Source organism: Triplophysa rosa, linkage group LG15 (assembly GCF_024868665.1).
Source record: "Triplophysa rosa linkage group LG15, Trosa_1v2, whole genome shotgun sequence".
Taxonomy (NCBI): domain Eukaryota; kingdom Metazoa; phylum Chordata; class Actinopteri; order Cypriniformes; family Nemacheilidae; genus Triplophysa; species Triplophysa rosa.
Window position 1 is genome coordinate 24,090,486 of NC_079904.1, and position 15,415 is coordinate 24,105,900.

The following is a 15,415-nucleotide window of genomic DNA, read 5'->3' on the forward strand; positions in this document are numbered from 1 at the left end:
AAGATTTATATTATGGCAGAGTAGTGTATGCAAGATTAAAAAGATGCGTCTTTAGTCTAGATTTAAACTGACAGAGTGTGTCTGCCTCCCGGACAGTGCAGGGAAGACTATTCCAGAGTTTAGGCGCTAGATAGGAAAAGGATCTACCACCTGCACTTGATTCTAGGTATGACCGGATGCCTGAGAGCGTAATGCACGTGAAGGACTGTAATACAAGAGGAGTTCATTCAAGTACTGAGGAACTAAACCATGTAGGGCTTTATAGGTCATCAGTAAGGTTTTTAAGTTAAAGCAATGCTTTATAGGTAACCAGTGCAAGGTTGACAGAACCGGGCTAATATGTTCATACTTTTTAGTTGGTGTAAGAACTGGAGCTGCTGCGTTTTGAACCAGTTGGAGCTTTTGTAATAATCCCGCAGGACAGCCAGCTCTTGATGTCATGAACGCATGAATGAACTTCTCTGCATCTGACATTGACATGAGCACATGCTGACACACACACTTCCCATCTCCACCAACACTTCAGATGCCAAACACCAACTCTATCCACTAACAATGAAAATGGTCAAAAGCACTATATAAATAAAGTATATTATTACACAGAGAAACACATTAGACAAAGATACAGAAGAACAAACTGTGCTCCAACTCATCTACCAGTCAATGACAAATAATCTGTTCAAAGGCTTTCACAGAATGTAGGTTAAATAACATCAGAACAGAAGATTATGCGTCTTAAGCCGGGCGTACACGGTGCGAATTCTGATGGTCGGAAGACCGTATGTCCATGCACTCGTCACGAGTGAGTAAAAACTGAGAAGTGTACGGAGGCAGTGATACACCACACGATTGTACGACCTGCCGATTTCCCAAATTTTCCAAGTTCCGTGCCAAAAACATGGAGTCTTGATTTGATGTGGTCACGGACGATATCATATCAATCATAGCGTGTCACGCAAGTTTGTGCAAATAGTAACTCCTGATTGGTCGATTTCAGATAGATCAACAAATCGGCTCGTTCAACAGCAGACATGTCACGGTTTCAATCCGATAGCTCCAGAACTTTTTCAACATTTTTTAAAAATGATCGGGAGGTTGGGAAGTGATCTTAAGGCACTCTGCTCAGTTCGTAATTCGTCGCACAAGATATGAGCCGCGACCATACGAACATCAACGATGTCCTCGCCATTGGGAAAAAATCACCTGCGAGCTCATACGATGGCACCGTGTACACCTGCCTTTAGAGAGTTCAACAAGATGCCACAGTTCACCGATGTCCCACATGAGCACATCATTTATACACTACATTGAATTCATTTGAAACATTACACACCTCCGGTAACCCACAACACAAATATTCACACTTAAATCACCATCAGCGTGAAGAGAGGAGGAAAACCCATTCAACCGTACCCTTGACTTGACTAACCTCATGATGATCATATTTAAATCAAACATTTCCCACGTGACACTAGACTGTCGTCCACAGAGACGGCTTGTGCTAATTTACTCTCATCTGAGCTGTATTACTGTATGATGTGATCCAGATCTCTCTCTCTCACCGCAAACAACAAGCTCTGCTCTGATTGGCTGACTTTAGACTGATATTCTCTGGCACTGTGGAAGAGAAAATATGATCACAAAGTTGACTGTAAAAGTTACCGCCCTATATCCCTGATACAACTTACAAAGATTTTAGCCAATTGCCTAAATAAAGTTATACCTTCACTAATGCATATGGACCATGTAGGCTTTATTGTGGGTCGAAGTTTCTCTGACAATATTCGACGGTTTATGAAATATTTGGTGGTCAGTTAAAGAGAAACAAACCCCGATTGCAGCCATTTCGTTAGTCGCTGAGAAGGCATTTGACATGGTAGAGTGGAGGTATCGCTTCAAAATTTGAGAAGCTTCTGGGTTTGGGAATACTTTTATTAGAATTGCTCTATAATGAACCTTTAGCAGCAGTACAAACTAATGGTTTCATCTCAGATTCTTTTTTACTTGGTAGAGGGACCCGACAAGGTTGTCCCCTTTCCCCATTATTGTTCTGTCTTGCATTAGAACCATTAGATTAGATTCAGATTCAATTAGTGGCTTCAATTAGAAGTTGCGTTTTTTGCTATATTCGGCTGAACATTTTCGGTGGCCGAACATTCTGTGCATCCCTAGTGGATTCTGTATGAATTTATTGTATCAAATTTCTTTTAGAGACTTGTATGAGAATCAATAAAAATTGTTACTTCAAAAAAAAAAAGATCACAAAGCCAGAGGACCAAGAATACAAAAAAACATGCAGCGAAAACAAGATGAGAAAACTCTGAAACTCATTAAAAATGCATCCTGAGAAATGAGGGATTAAACACACACACATGTAGACTCATGAGACACTTCAAAGCATCAAGAAAACTTCATCATACACATGTTTTAATCACATGTTTTAACAGGCAGCAGCATCATTCTTTGTGACCTACAGAAAGAATGGGGGCGCGTGAAGGACTGAATTTTCATTCTGAAGACAGTATTGAATATTTAATGCCTGATGTACTAATATTTATCAGCGTCTTCACAGACACAGAAGAAAGTGTAAAAATCCTCGCGTAAACTCTCTGAATCATCTTATTACACGGCTCGTTGATGCTTGATTCTGATTGGCCAGTCGCGACATTTGCAGGTTCGTTATTCCCAGATAACAACCGCTCAAAACTAATAGCGCACGGTATCCTGGATGCAGCAAATCATTTTGACAGGTTTTTTCTTTTTTATTAAATCTAAATATGTCTTTTAATAACATATGACATTGTATTTACAAATGATTCAACCAAATTGCCTGTTCGTGACATTTTACCTTAAAACTGAAAGTAAACGGCTTTTCCTCGCGGAAGGTCTGCATTCAGTAAAAAAGCTCATAAAATATTTCAAAATCACATTTCATGTCCAGTTTTTTTCTCATGTGGCAAGTAGCCGTGTAATAAGACCCACTTCGCATGGGGTCTTGTATGACACTGAAGGGGCTTATTTCTGCGATAACAACCGGCTGCCTGTACATTATCCCTTTCATAACACTCGGGTGTATTTCTTCTGTGAATCACAAATCAAGAAGTTCATTGTTGAACAGAATGTTCTCATCATTGCTCTTGTCTATGTCATGGATCTCTCAAGCTGCTAAATAGGTCAAACATATCTACACAAGTCCTTCTGACTCTCTATCCCACATCTTCTGCTGTTCTTGGAGAAACAGACTCACATTTAAGCCATCATCAGACACCACTGGACACAACAACTCACACCTTCACTTTTATCCACATTAACAATATTCATCCAAACATATTAAAATAAATATGTAAATATGCACACGCACACGCACACGCACACACACACACGCACACGCACACGCACACGCACACGCACACACACACACACACACACACACAAAGACACACACACACAGACACGCACACACACACACACACACACACACACACACACAAACACACACACGAACTCACACACACACACACACACACACACGCACAAGCACGCACGCACATGCACGCACGCATGAACACACACACACACACACACACACAAGCACACACGCGCATGATGTGATCGAGCTCAATATCACACAAACCTCCAGCACTTCAGTGGTGTGTTTGTCTTGAACACGTATGATCTAAAGGGGTTAGTTTTATATGTTCATGTGCTGTTGAACACTCTTCAGGTCTACGGCCGGCTGCGGGGGGAGGGACATCATGTACCTGCTTCATCAAAGAATATTAGTCTGATAATACAGCGTTTAATTGGCTGCTTGTGCTCTTCTCAATGCATATGTATGACAGTCGTTATACTGAAGAGGCATTAGAAATATCCTGTGTCTGATGTGTTATTCCTCCCGCACACGCTGTTGATTCAACGCCTTTCAGAGCGATCGGGAGGAGAAACCCTATTCTGATTCTGATTCCCAGTCCTGCTAACCTTCCCCAGAAAGAGATGACAGTAGGGCTGTCACGATTATTAAATAATCGTCTCATCGCGATGGTTTCAGATCATCGCAATTATCGCACATCTCTATAGAAGACACTAGGGGGAGCTGTAGTGCATCTGCATATTGTATATATTGTAACTAAAGCATGGTAATACTTTTTAAATGTACCACCACAACACAATCACTTTAAAAAAAAACTAAAACATATACAAATTACCTGCAGTACAATTTAATATTATTTAAGCAAATCTCAGTGTGAAAACCAGTCTACCAAAATGTCATTAACATACAAGTAAAATTTTATTGTAGTCTTGCAAGTGAGAAAAAACAGACTAGAAGCTTTTCTACGACTGATAGTATTTTAATTGTGGCTTCAATTCACACCTGATCAATTTACTTAATTTACAAGTATTTGACAGGTAAAAGCCTAAACCTTAAATATATGACGACCTAATTTTTTCCGATGTATTTCCAAGAAAATGGAATTCTCTTGGAATTCAGAACAATATGGTCGTTTCAATCGCTGAATCAAAAATGAATGAGAATTAAATGTCAAAGCTCAAAAACAGACAATTAATCGTCATAATCGTCAAAGCCCTAAAACAGACAATTAATCGTCATAATCGCAATGATTTATTAGACAATTAATCGTCAGTCAAATTTCATAATCGTGACAGCCCTAGATGACAGTGGAACAAACATGAAGTCATGCCGTACAGATTCACACTAAACTAACACATGAGGCTTTTCAATCCATGAACACATGACATTAATTTTACAGACATCACAATCTGAGGTCAGAGGATTAAACATCTTCAACATGTTCAAACACTAGGGCTGTGTAGTGGCAAGTGCCTCCTGATACGACACATATCACGATAGATGTGCTATGTATTTTGATACGATACACATTTGCGATATGTTGCAATACTTTAAATAGAAAGTGTAAAAAGTAGAGCTAGAAATACAACATGCTGTGCACCAGCGGGGGTTTTCTGTGAGGATAAGTGTAAAAACATCCCTTACCTCTGCAGAGTGGCCATGATGTGCGATGCATGGACCTTTAGATCAGAGGTTTGTGGGTCGCGCCCCTCAAGTGGGTAGCACAGGGGAATAAGGCGGCTCACACAAGTCACTTGTCTGTTGTGGTGCATTACAGTTAAAACACTGAACATGGGCAGAATAAAACCTCTGTGCTGTAAATGTGCTGGTGTCACATCCGTGAAAGCACAATACATGTCATTGTTACTTTTCTTAATAAGCTTTCTGTCTAATGCACTGCAGTAGCTAAGTGACTTGTGTCATGACTTGAGAAGCTACAAACAGCATTATTTGATATAACTCATTACTCCATGACTTCTTTAGAAAACCAAAGCACACCCACACGTCATCTCTGAGAGCTCCGAGCCTTCTAATATTTTTTGACATGCTCGCTTCCACTTACTTTTGGCCATATGTATATGACATGATTTTTAAAAAATGATCAATAGTAGAGGTATCACTATCCATACACTTGAAAAAAAATATTGCGATAGTTACATGTATCGATATTTTTGCACAGCCCTATCAAACACTCTCTGGTTTCATGTTGAGAGAAACTGTCAGTAATTCAGCCATCGTTTGACTTTCTGAACACTTTAAACAACACACTTCTGATTAACACAAACCAATAACTGACAGACTACATCTCACATAACATACAATCACCTGCACACAATTCTACACTGGGACACAATCCTGTCAGGGACACATCTGGTCATTTTTACAAATTAAAGCACAAGAGGTCCAGACAGGATTTTAAGTGATCTTTTTCTGGATTTTTAATAAGACCTGAGCGTAAAATATGACCTGGATATAGTAAGCCAAAGACTTGTAAAAAATGTAAAATAATCTATGTATTATTGTAGTGTTACTGTGTTCTGGTTTAACTCATGAGATGCGACTATTTTTATATTTCCCTCTTTGAACATTATGAATTATAAAATGGAGCTCTCGTGCGTCAGTAATCTGCTTTTCATCAATCATTAACTACAGCAAACACAAGAGCAGACCCATAACCCTGCACTGACCCACTAATATAACACACACACACAACACAACAACACACAAGAGCTCTTCATTCATGAGAAAACCATCACATTCCTCAGAGATTTAATAACCTGAACACATTCTCATCTAATACAACACACCAGCTCAAAACACGTGCACACACGCACGCACGCACACACACACACACACGCACACACACACACACACACACACGCACAGGTTTTGGTTGACTATCCCCGTGGGGACAGTCCATAGGCGTAATGTTTTTATACTGTACAAACTGTATATTCTATTCAATTCAATTTTATTTATATAGCGCTTTTCACAATGTGCATTGTTCCAAAGCAGCTTTACAGGAGCAAATAAGAAAAACACAGAAAGGTAAAACACAGCACAGTGCATGGTGTTTATAGACCAAGCAAGATCATTATAATAAATAATATCTAATAAATAAATGAATGTAAAATAAATAAATAGAATAAATAATAAATAAATGCAGTCTCCCGGTGAGCAAGCCAACACTGCACTGCTCTGCTGTGGCGAGGAACCCAAACTCCAATGATGAATAATGGAGAAAAAAAAACCTCGGGAGAAACCAGGCTCAGCCGGGAGGGCCAGATCTCCTCTGACGTGTCATAGCTGCAATCAGTGACCCCGACCAAAGCCACCGAGCAACGTCCACGAAGAACAGGGAGAGCCCACGAGCCGCGACCCAGGAAGCCCCACCCGCCGAAACCGTGCAGGTCCAACCCGGTCCCATTCCGTGATCAACAACAGCACAGAGAACACACACGCAGGAGGTAGAGCAACAAATGTATATTAATTTATCCCCTATCCCTAACCCTAACCCTAAACCTAAAGATCATAGAACACTTTTTGCATTTTTAGATTTGTAAAAAATATTGTTCTGTACAATTTATTAGCTTTTTTGCCCCTGGGGACCTCAATTTTGGTCCCCACGGTGACACGAGTCCCCATGTGTTGGTGTGTATTCAGGTTTAGGTCCCCACCGGGATATACAAACATGAACACACACACACACACACACACACACACACACACACACACACACACACACACACACAGCACCGCAACGCACAGCAGCCGCACGCACGCACACACACACGCACACACACACACGCACACACACGCGCACACACACACGCACACACACACACACACACACACACGCACACACACGCGCACACACACACGCACACACACACGCACGCACGCACGCACGCACGCACACACACACGCTCCACACACACGCCGACACCACACACACACGTCGCGCACACACACACCACACACGCACACACACACACGCTCGCACACACACGCTCGCGCACACACACACCACACACGCACACACGCTTGTGCACACACACACACACGCTCGCACACACACGCTCGCGCACACACACACACGCGCGCACACACACACGCTTGCGCACGCACACACGCGCGCACCCACGCACGCACAGATTAACATCCTGCCAGTTAGCAACTCATGAAGCCCATCAATAATTCAAAGGTCTTGCTCTTTTCTCTTCCTTCAGCGATATTCAGAATCTTTATTCACAATCATCTGAATCATGAATCTAACAATATTTTCCCACATATATCACCTGAATGAATCAGTTCACAGTTGACTTCTGTAACACAAACACACACTGAATTCCAGTTCACTATATTTCATATTAAAACGTTCTAAATATGAATGAAAACAAATGTTATGAATATTTCTGTCTGCAGTCAGCCGGTCAAACAACCGCTCAAGAGTTTAACACTGAATCATCAGACCGCACTTCTTTACACACCGACTGATATTTGAGTGTAAAACGTCTCTTAATGACCGATAGATGGTTACGTAATTCTGAGTGATGTCTGAAACGGTTGCTATGCAATAAATCATCTAAATAAATAAATAACTCTGAGTAAGTGTGAAAGGATTGTGTCTCTGGAGATGATGTTCTGAAGTGATTTATCATTTATAACTACACGCATCACAATCAGCTGTGATTGACAGCAGCTCAGAGAGAGAATCATTCACCGTGCGTGACATCACTCACTTCTTACCAGGTACTTCAGCTCTGTTATGTGACATCACTCACGTCACATGAGCGGGTCACACATGCATTATCCTGCAGATCCTAATGATGTCACCAGACAACTGGAGGACGTGTACAGCACGACTGTATCTATGCTGATATTTCTGTGTGACATCACCTGTGCTGCAAAACACACACGAACATCATCTGACCTTTGACCTCTCACAAGGATGCATGGGACTGAAGTCAGTGAACCCGAAGTAGGGCTGGACAATAATTCAATAACAATAACTATTGCGCTAGAATTAATTTGGATAACGATGATATGGTTTTTAAACACATTTTCGATATTTCAATATACATTACACGTCTGGGTCTGAGCCCTCGCTCTGCTCCGCAGCTGGTGTTATGGAGCGCCACTCCATCTTGCCCCAGTATAATCACTAGTTTAAGCCCGTGTTCACACTTAACTTCTTTTTTGAGAAGAAAAAGTTGGCCACTTTTTTTAGTAAAAAAAGCGCTGGCAGCGTTTGGTTACAAACAGCAGCCGAACACCATGACTTTGTCGTCAGCGTGCACGAAGGCAGCCCAGAGAATCAGATAGGCAGCGTGATGGAAGTCTATTTGAATTACAAACAGAGAGCGTCTTTGCAACAACTAATCACATATTTAAAAACTACAATACTCATTTCTCGCTAGAAATGCAATCAGAAGTTGTTGAAAGTGAAAATTAAACTTACATTTATACTAGTGCTGTCAATCGATTAAAAAAATTAATCGGATTAATCACACATTTTTTCTGTGATTAATCACGATTAATTGCACATAACAATTATATTTTAAAATATACTTTTACATTTGAATAATTTCACATTTAATCTTCAAATTGATGTAGAAACAACATATTTCTTTAACAGCATCATTTTATGAAAGCTAACATTTTGATATTAGCACTGTAACTGATGTCTCTATTAAATTGATTATTTTAACATTAATTATAGCCATTCAACAGTATAATTGAGAGCTCATGTAGGAAATATACAGAAATTAAAGGACACTTTACAGTCTTTAATGCTAAATTATAAATTAAATGCAGAAGAATTCTCATTAAAGCTATAAAAATCACATTGATTTCTTCTTTTATTTTGTTCTTTGATTAACGTTAGTGACAGGAGTCACAGCAGCACGTTTAATAAGAACGCGGCCCCTTTAAGAGCCGTCTCAGTACGCAGATCTGACCGTCACCGCACTCCCATTTTCACAACTCTTTGCATTCATTTAAGATTTTATTTTACACTTTGAAGTCTGTGCTTAAGAAAATGCTAGACAAAACGGGCTTTCTGACATAGTCTTGTGTGGTTTTATCCATTCAAGCACGAAAGAGAACTTAACACGGATGCGCTGTCTGACGCAGCCTTTAGCCCGTGACTGTTTACACCAGACTGGACCTCGCGTTGCGTTTTGCCGCGTCCCACAGTTTAGAAGCTGTCTATCTTCATTGAACACGTCAAAGCAACTGCTTCAAATCGCGCTTAAGTGGTTTAAAAGCCTGTACATGAATAAGAGCGTGATTACATAATGTAACGCTAGACAAAGGATGTCAAAACAAACGGATGCTGCGTTAATTGCGATAAATATTTTCTCACGCGTTAATTTGAAAAAATTAATCGCATGCGTTAACGCGTTAACGTTGACAGCCCTAATTTATACAAAACTATGCTCCAACGGGCGTTCCTCGCATGTTGTTATGGAAACGACAGGTCTCTGTCATTGGTTAGCTGGGGAAAAGGAGGTTGACGTGGGCGTTTTTTTTTCAGAAAAGTTGAACTTTTTTCAACCTCAAAAGACGCTCTGAGCTGCAGAAAAAGACGCCGGCGCTGGCGTTTAGAAAAGCGCTCAGGACGTTTTTGAAAACACGGCTTACTCCATAGGATTATAATGTCAAACAGACGCTAGCAGCTTCGAAAAAGAAGTCAAGTCTGAACACGGGCTAAGTTTAATATTGATCATTTTTGTCCGTATATTCATTTACAAAACGGATCTGCTACTTACTTATGCTTGCTTTCAGAAAATAAATACGAACAAGTTTAAACAGTTCTTAATGTCAATTTCGAGGACAGAATGGCAAATTTTGTAGTTTTTTATAGCTAACTGAAACACACTGTAGGGCCTTTGAAAGACACCGACACGAATGAAAACGGTTCTTCATGTCAGCTGACAGGAGAGCATGGCAGATCTTGTATAAAGTTCTGACAATAAAAACGGGAAATACAATCATACATAAAATTCAGTGGACGTTAATAATTGAAAATTATTAATTTAGAAGAATATGTCAAAAGAAAAAAAAGTGTCAAGTAATGGGAGGCCTGTGCCCTTGTAGAGCTTTGAAAATATGCCAATGCTTTAAAGCACATTTGAAGTTATGGAATTATGCTTTGAAGCACATTTAGAAAAGTTATTCTCAATTTTATTGGTAAACATGATTCTAATATTTGAAACTTACACAAGGTAAGGGCACAGTCCTATAAAAAATATCTTATTCTAATAATCATATGTAGCTTTGCACACTGCTGGCATCTAGAATGATTTTGACCAGCATTTTATTGTTCATATCAGAGGGCTCTCTCAACTTCTATCTTACATTTTACTTTTTGTAATACTACCACAACTACATTTTATTTATAGGCGCCTTACTGACACTCAAGGACACCGCTCATCAGGGGTCTTCAACTACTTTTCTTTGAGCGCCAGATTCCAAGAGTATAAATAGGATGCGGGCCAGTTTTTTACCATATCCTCATTTCTTCTGTTATTTATTGCGTTTTGTTCCTTTTATACTGTTTTTGTTGCTGTTACTTATAGGCCGTGATTAAAACATGCACACAAATATTGTATCCAGTATTTGTGCCTTTTCATGATATTAAATTAAAAGGGATATTGTCTTTTAAACTGTATTTTATATTCCTTAATGCGTTACTTTACCCAAAAATTGCTACTAAATTTACTCACCCACAGTCCTCCAGTACATCCAAGATGTGGGTGGCAGTGTTTTTTCAAGAAGATATTTATGAAGATATTTGGTTGAATTAATTAAAGTAAAAAACTTAAATACATTCAACACAAAAGTAATCCCTGCCCCTTGTGACGTTAAATAAGCGTCTTATAAAGCGAGTCAATTGATCTGTGCAAGAAACTGAACGCTATTATCACATCTTTGGGTGAATTCACATCGCATTCATGCGCCCCACGCACTTATAGGGCAGAGCCTTTGTATAGTGCGAGTTCTGGGGGGAGATGAACAGCTGTTTTTCGTAAATATAGCCGTTATTCATAATGAATGCAGTAATCCCTTATCTGAGACAACCGTTCACGTGGTATACCCTTCCTACAGTTAGCCTACTTTCAAGGGCAGAAAACGCGGTTTAGAACACGACCTATCACGTGCGCAAACCGATTGCCTGTGGCTATGCAATGCATTGCTGATTATAACGTTGTAAATAACATTAAGTTTCTTGGACTGACCGATCAAATCGCTTTATAAAATGTAAATCATTATGAGCCGCGGGAATTACTTTCGTATTGAATGTAGCAGCGTTTTGGGCTTTTAAGGATGTGGCGTCTCAGGAGGACGTGCATTTAAAGCACACCGTTCTTAAAGTCTCTCCACTTATTTGAAATGTTAAGGCGGGCCAGGTAAAGATGATTGACGGGCCGCCAGTTGACTAGCCCTGCCGTACAGCAAACAGTCAACAATACCAACAATCATCATTAAAGACTAGGGCTGTCACGATTATTAAATAATCGTCTCATCGCGATGGTTTCAGATCATCGCAGTTATTGCACATCTCTATAGAAGACACTAGGGGGAGCTGTAGTGCATCTGCATATTGCATATTTTAGTGTATATATTGTTACTAAAGCATGGTAATGCTTGTCAAATGTACCACCACAACACAATCACTTAAAAAAAACAAAAAAAACATATACAAACGCAGTACAATTTAATATTTAAGCAAATCTCAGTGTGAAAACCAGTCTACCAAAATTTCATTAACACACAAGTAAAATTTTATTGTAGTCTTGCAAGTGAGAAAAAACAATTTACAAAAATTACAAACAAGCCTGCCTAAAAAAGTATGTTTTAAGACGAGATTTAAAAACACAGAGATTTTTGCTACTTTTAATGACCTGCGGTAACGAGCTCCAGAGGTGACAGAGGAGCTGCACGACTGACAGCTGGAGAACCATAGTAGTGCAAGTTTGAGGAAGAACAAGTTTAAGTGCAGCAGATGATCTGAGAGTGCGAGTCGGAGTGTAGTTGCGAAGGAGTTCTGCTAAGTAGGGAGGAGCCAAATTATTGAGTGCTTTAGAAGCGAGGAGAAGGATTTTAAAGTTAATTCGATATTTAACCGGAAGCCAATGTAGGTGTTGTAATGTGGGAGTAATGTGCTCGGTTATAGGAGTCCAACAGATAATTCGTAATTATAATATTGTTTATACCGTTATCGGAATTATATCGTATTGACCGAAATGCATGAATATATTTCAATATCAATTTTTGCCATATTGTCCAGCCCTAACCCGAAGCAGACCACTTACAAAACCACCTGAAAACATGTGGACACACTTTGTGAAGTGGATCAAGGAGCTCACGCGCACGCACACACACACGCCTGTGATTCAGAGAAACCACACTGACTGCAGTTATAATATCACACCTGAGCAGTGAACTCTCTCTCACTCCTGCTGCTGCTCAGATGTGACGTCCAGAGGAGCAGACAGCAGTGGACGAGTCTCGTTTGAAGTGAAGTGTACACTACAGTACTTACCTTCCTGTACACCAGCATGTTAGGAGCCTCATCAGACACGCCATTACTGCTCTGAGAGCATGTGCTCGTCTGCGCCATCCCATAAACACACCACACACCCACCTGCTGCACACACACACACAGAGTAAAGCTGTCATTAGTGTGAATAACACTTCAACAAATACCATCACAACACAACACAACACACTGACACTGAACCATCACAAACACACTGACACTGAACCATCACAAACACACTGACACAACACACTGACACAACACACTGACACTGAACCATCACAAACACACTAACACAACACACTGAACCATCACAAACACACTGACACAACACACTGAACCATCACAAACACACTGAACCATCACAAACACAACACACTGACACTGAACCATCACAAACACACTAACACAACACACTGACACAACACAACACAACACACTGAACCATCACAAACACACTGAACCATCACAAACACACTAACACAACACACTGAACCATCACAAACACACTAACACAACACACTGACACAACACACTGACACTGAACCATCACAAACACACTAACACAACACACTGAAACAACACAAACACACTAACACAACACACTGACACATAACAACACAACACACTGACACTGAACCATCACAAACACACTAACACAACACACTGACCCATCACAAACACACTAACACAACACACTGAACCATCACAAACACACTAACACAACACACTGACACAACACAACACAACACAACACACTGACACTGAACCATCACAAACACACTAACACAACACACTGAACCATCACAAACACACTAACACAACACACTGACACAACACAACACAACACAACACACTGACACTGAACCATCACAAACACACTAACACAACACACTGAACCATCACAAACACACTAACACAACACACTGACACAACACAACACAACACAACACACTGACACTGAACCATCACAAACACACTAACACAACACACTGAACCATCACAAACACACTAACACAACACACTGAAACAACACAACACAACACAATGACACTGAACCATCACAAACACACTGACACAACACACTGACACTGAACCATCACAAACACACTAACACAACACACTGAACCATCACAAACACACTAACACAACACACTGACACTGAACCATCACAAACACACTAATACAACACACTGACACAACACAACACAACACACTGAACCATCACAAACACACTGAACCATCACAAACACACTAACACAACACACTGAACCATCACAAACACACTAACACAACACACTGACCCATCACAAACACACTAACACAACACACTGAACCATCACAAACACACTGACACATTACAACACAACACACTGAACCATCACAACACAACACAGTAAGCACGCAACACGAAACGTCTCGACATGCGCGTTTCATGATGAATGAACGTGTTTTTTGTGATTTCAGGCGTCGAATAAAACACGCACGCACATTTACCTCACACAATCTCGCGCGCGCGTCGCTCCTCTGTGCCCGCTCTCTCTCGCGCAGGGCAGTTTGTCAGCTGGGGGTCGAGGTGAAGGGGTGATAATTCATTGGAATAAATGAGTATTTGCCCCTCGGTATGAAAACAAGCGCTGAGCTTTCCTCCGGAGAGCGGCGGCGCGCAAACCTCACAACTGGAGCGTGAACGCGCAGCGATCCGCGGCCAATCACACGCGAGAGCATGAAAACACGCCGCTGTTTGCCACATTTCACAAACTATTTGTCGAATGTTCTATATTATCTGTATGTTTGCATTAAATATAAGTAACGTTACATCCCCTATATCCTCTTCAATTAACGAGATTTCTAGTCTAGTACTGGAGGGAATTCTACATCATTCATCTTGTTGAACTTTGTGAAAGAACTTGAGTGACCTGCACAAATTTCCCTCAATAACATAGTGAAAAGAAGCAAGCAAAAGTTTCCTCTGTATTTAATCTTATTGATATGAGAAGTAATTGATCTAAGACATCTCGTGTTTTCAAGAGATGCTGTAACACAGCAGAGGTCACAGCTTTCCTCTCCCATCAGAAGACCTGAACGAACACACGATGCACATTTTATATTATATTTAACATAACTGCTCATTTTGTATTTCCATCACCATCAGTGACTCCAGCTGTATAGGCACCACGTGTGACAACCTGCCCCGACACCTACTGAAAACTACCCTTGTCTGAACAATCTGAATCTGTCATCATGTATTCATTCACTCCAATGTGATTGTCAATCTGTATGTGACAAGAAGGTATTTTGAGAAATGTCTCGGCGGTTTTGTTTTCACACAATGGAAGTCAGTAGAGGTCAGTGTTGTTTGATTATCAACATTCTTCAAAATATCTTCTTTTGTGTTCTGAAGAAGAGGTTAAGTAAAGGATGAAATAATTCTCTTACATAAACCCTGTCACTCAAGTTTTAAAGCGAGGGCTGGTCTGTTTGATAATCTGATCATG

The 15,415-nt window shown here is 40.4% G+C and overlaps 1 protein-coding gene and 1 long non-coding RNA gene across 6 annotated transcripts in view; both read right to left on the minus strand.

The window, feature by feature from the left end:
- The window catches only part of LOC130566262 (uncharacterized), a 22,833-nt gene extending 8,213 nt beyond the window's left edge, over positions 1 to 14,620 (minus strand). Inside the window, exons 1-2 of one of the 2 annotated variants that reach the window (XR_008964447.1) lie at positions 14,415 to 14,620; positions 12,921 to 13,025 (exon numbers count right to left, since the gene is read on the minus strand). This is a non-coding gene — a long non-coding RNA (uncharacterized LOC130566262). The remainder of the gene's footprint in view (positions 1 to 12,920; positions 13,026 to 14,414) is intronic. The other variant, XR_008964446.1, reaches the window with a different exon arrangement.
- LOC130566254 (A-kinase anchor protein 7-like) overlaps positions 1 to 15,415 on the minus strand; it is a 66,902-nt gene that overhangs the window by 23,031 nt on the left and 28,456 nt on the right. The gene's annotated exons all lie outside the window — the stretch shown is intronic.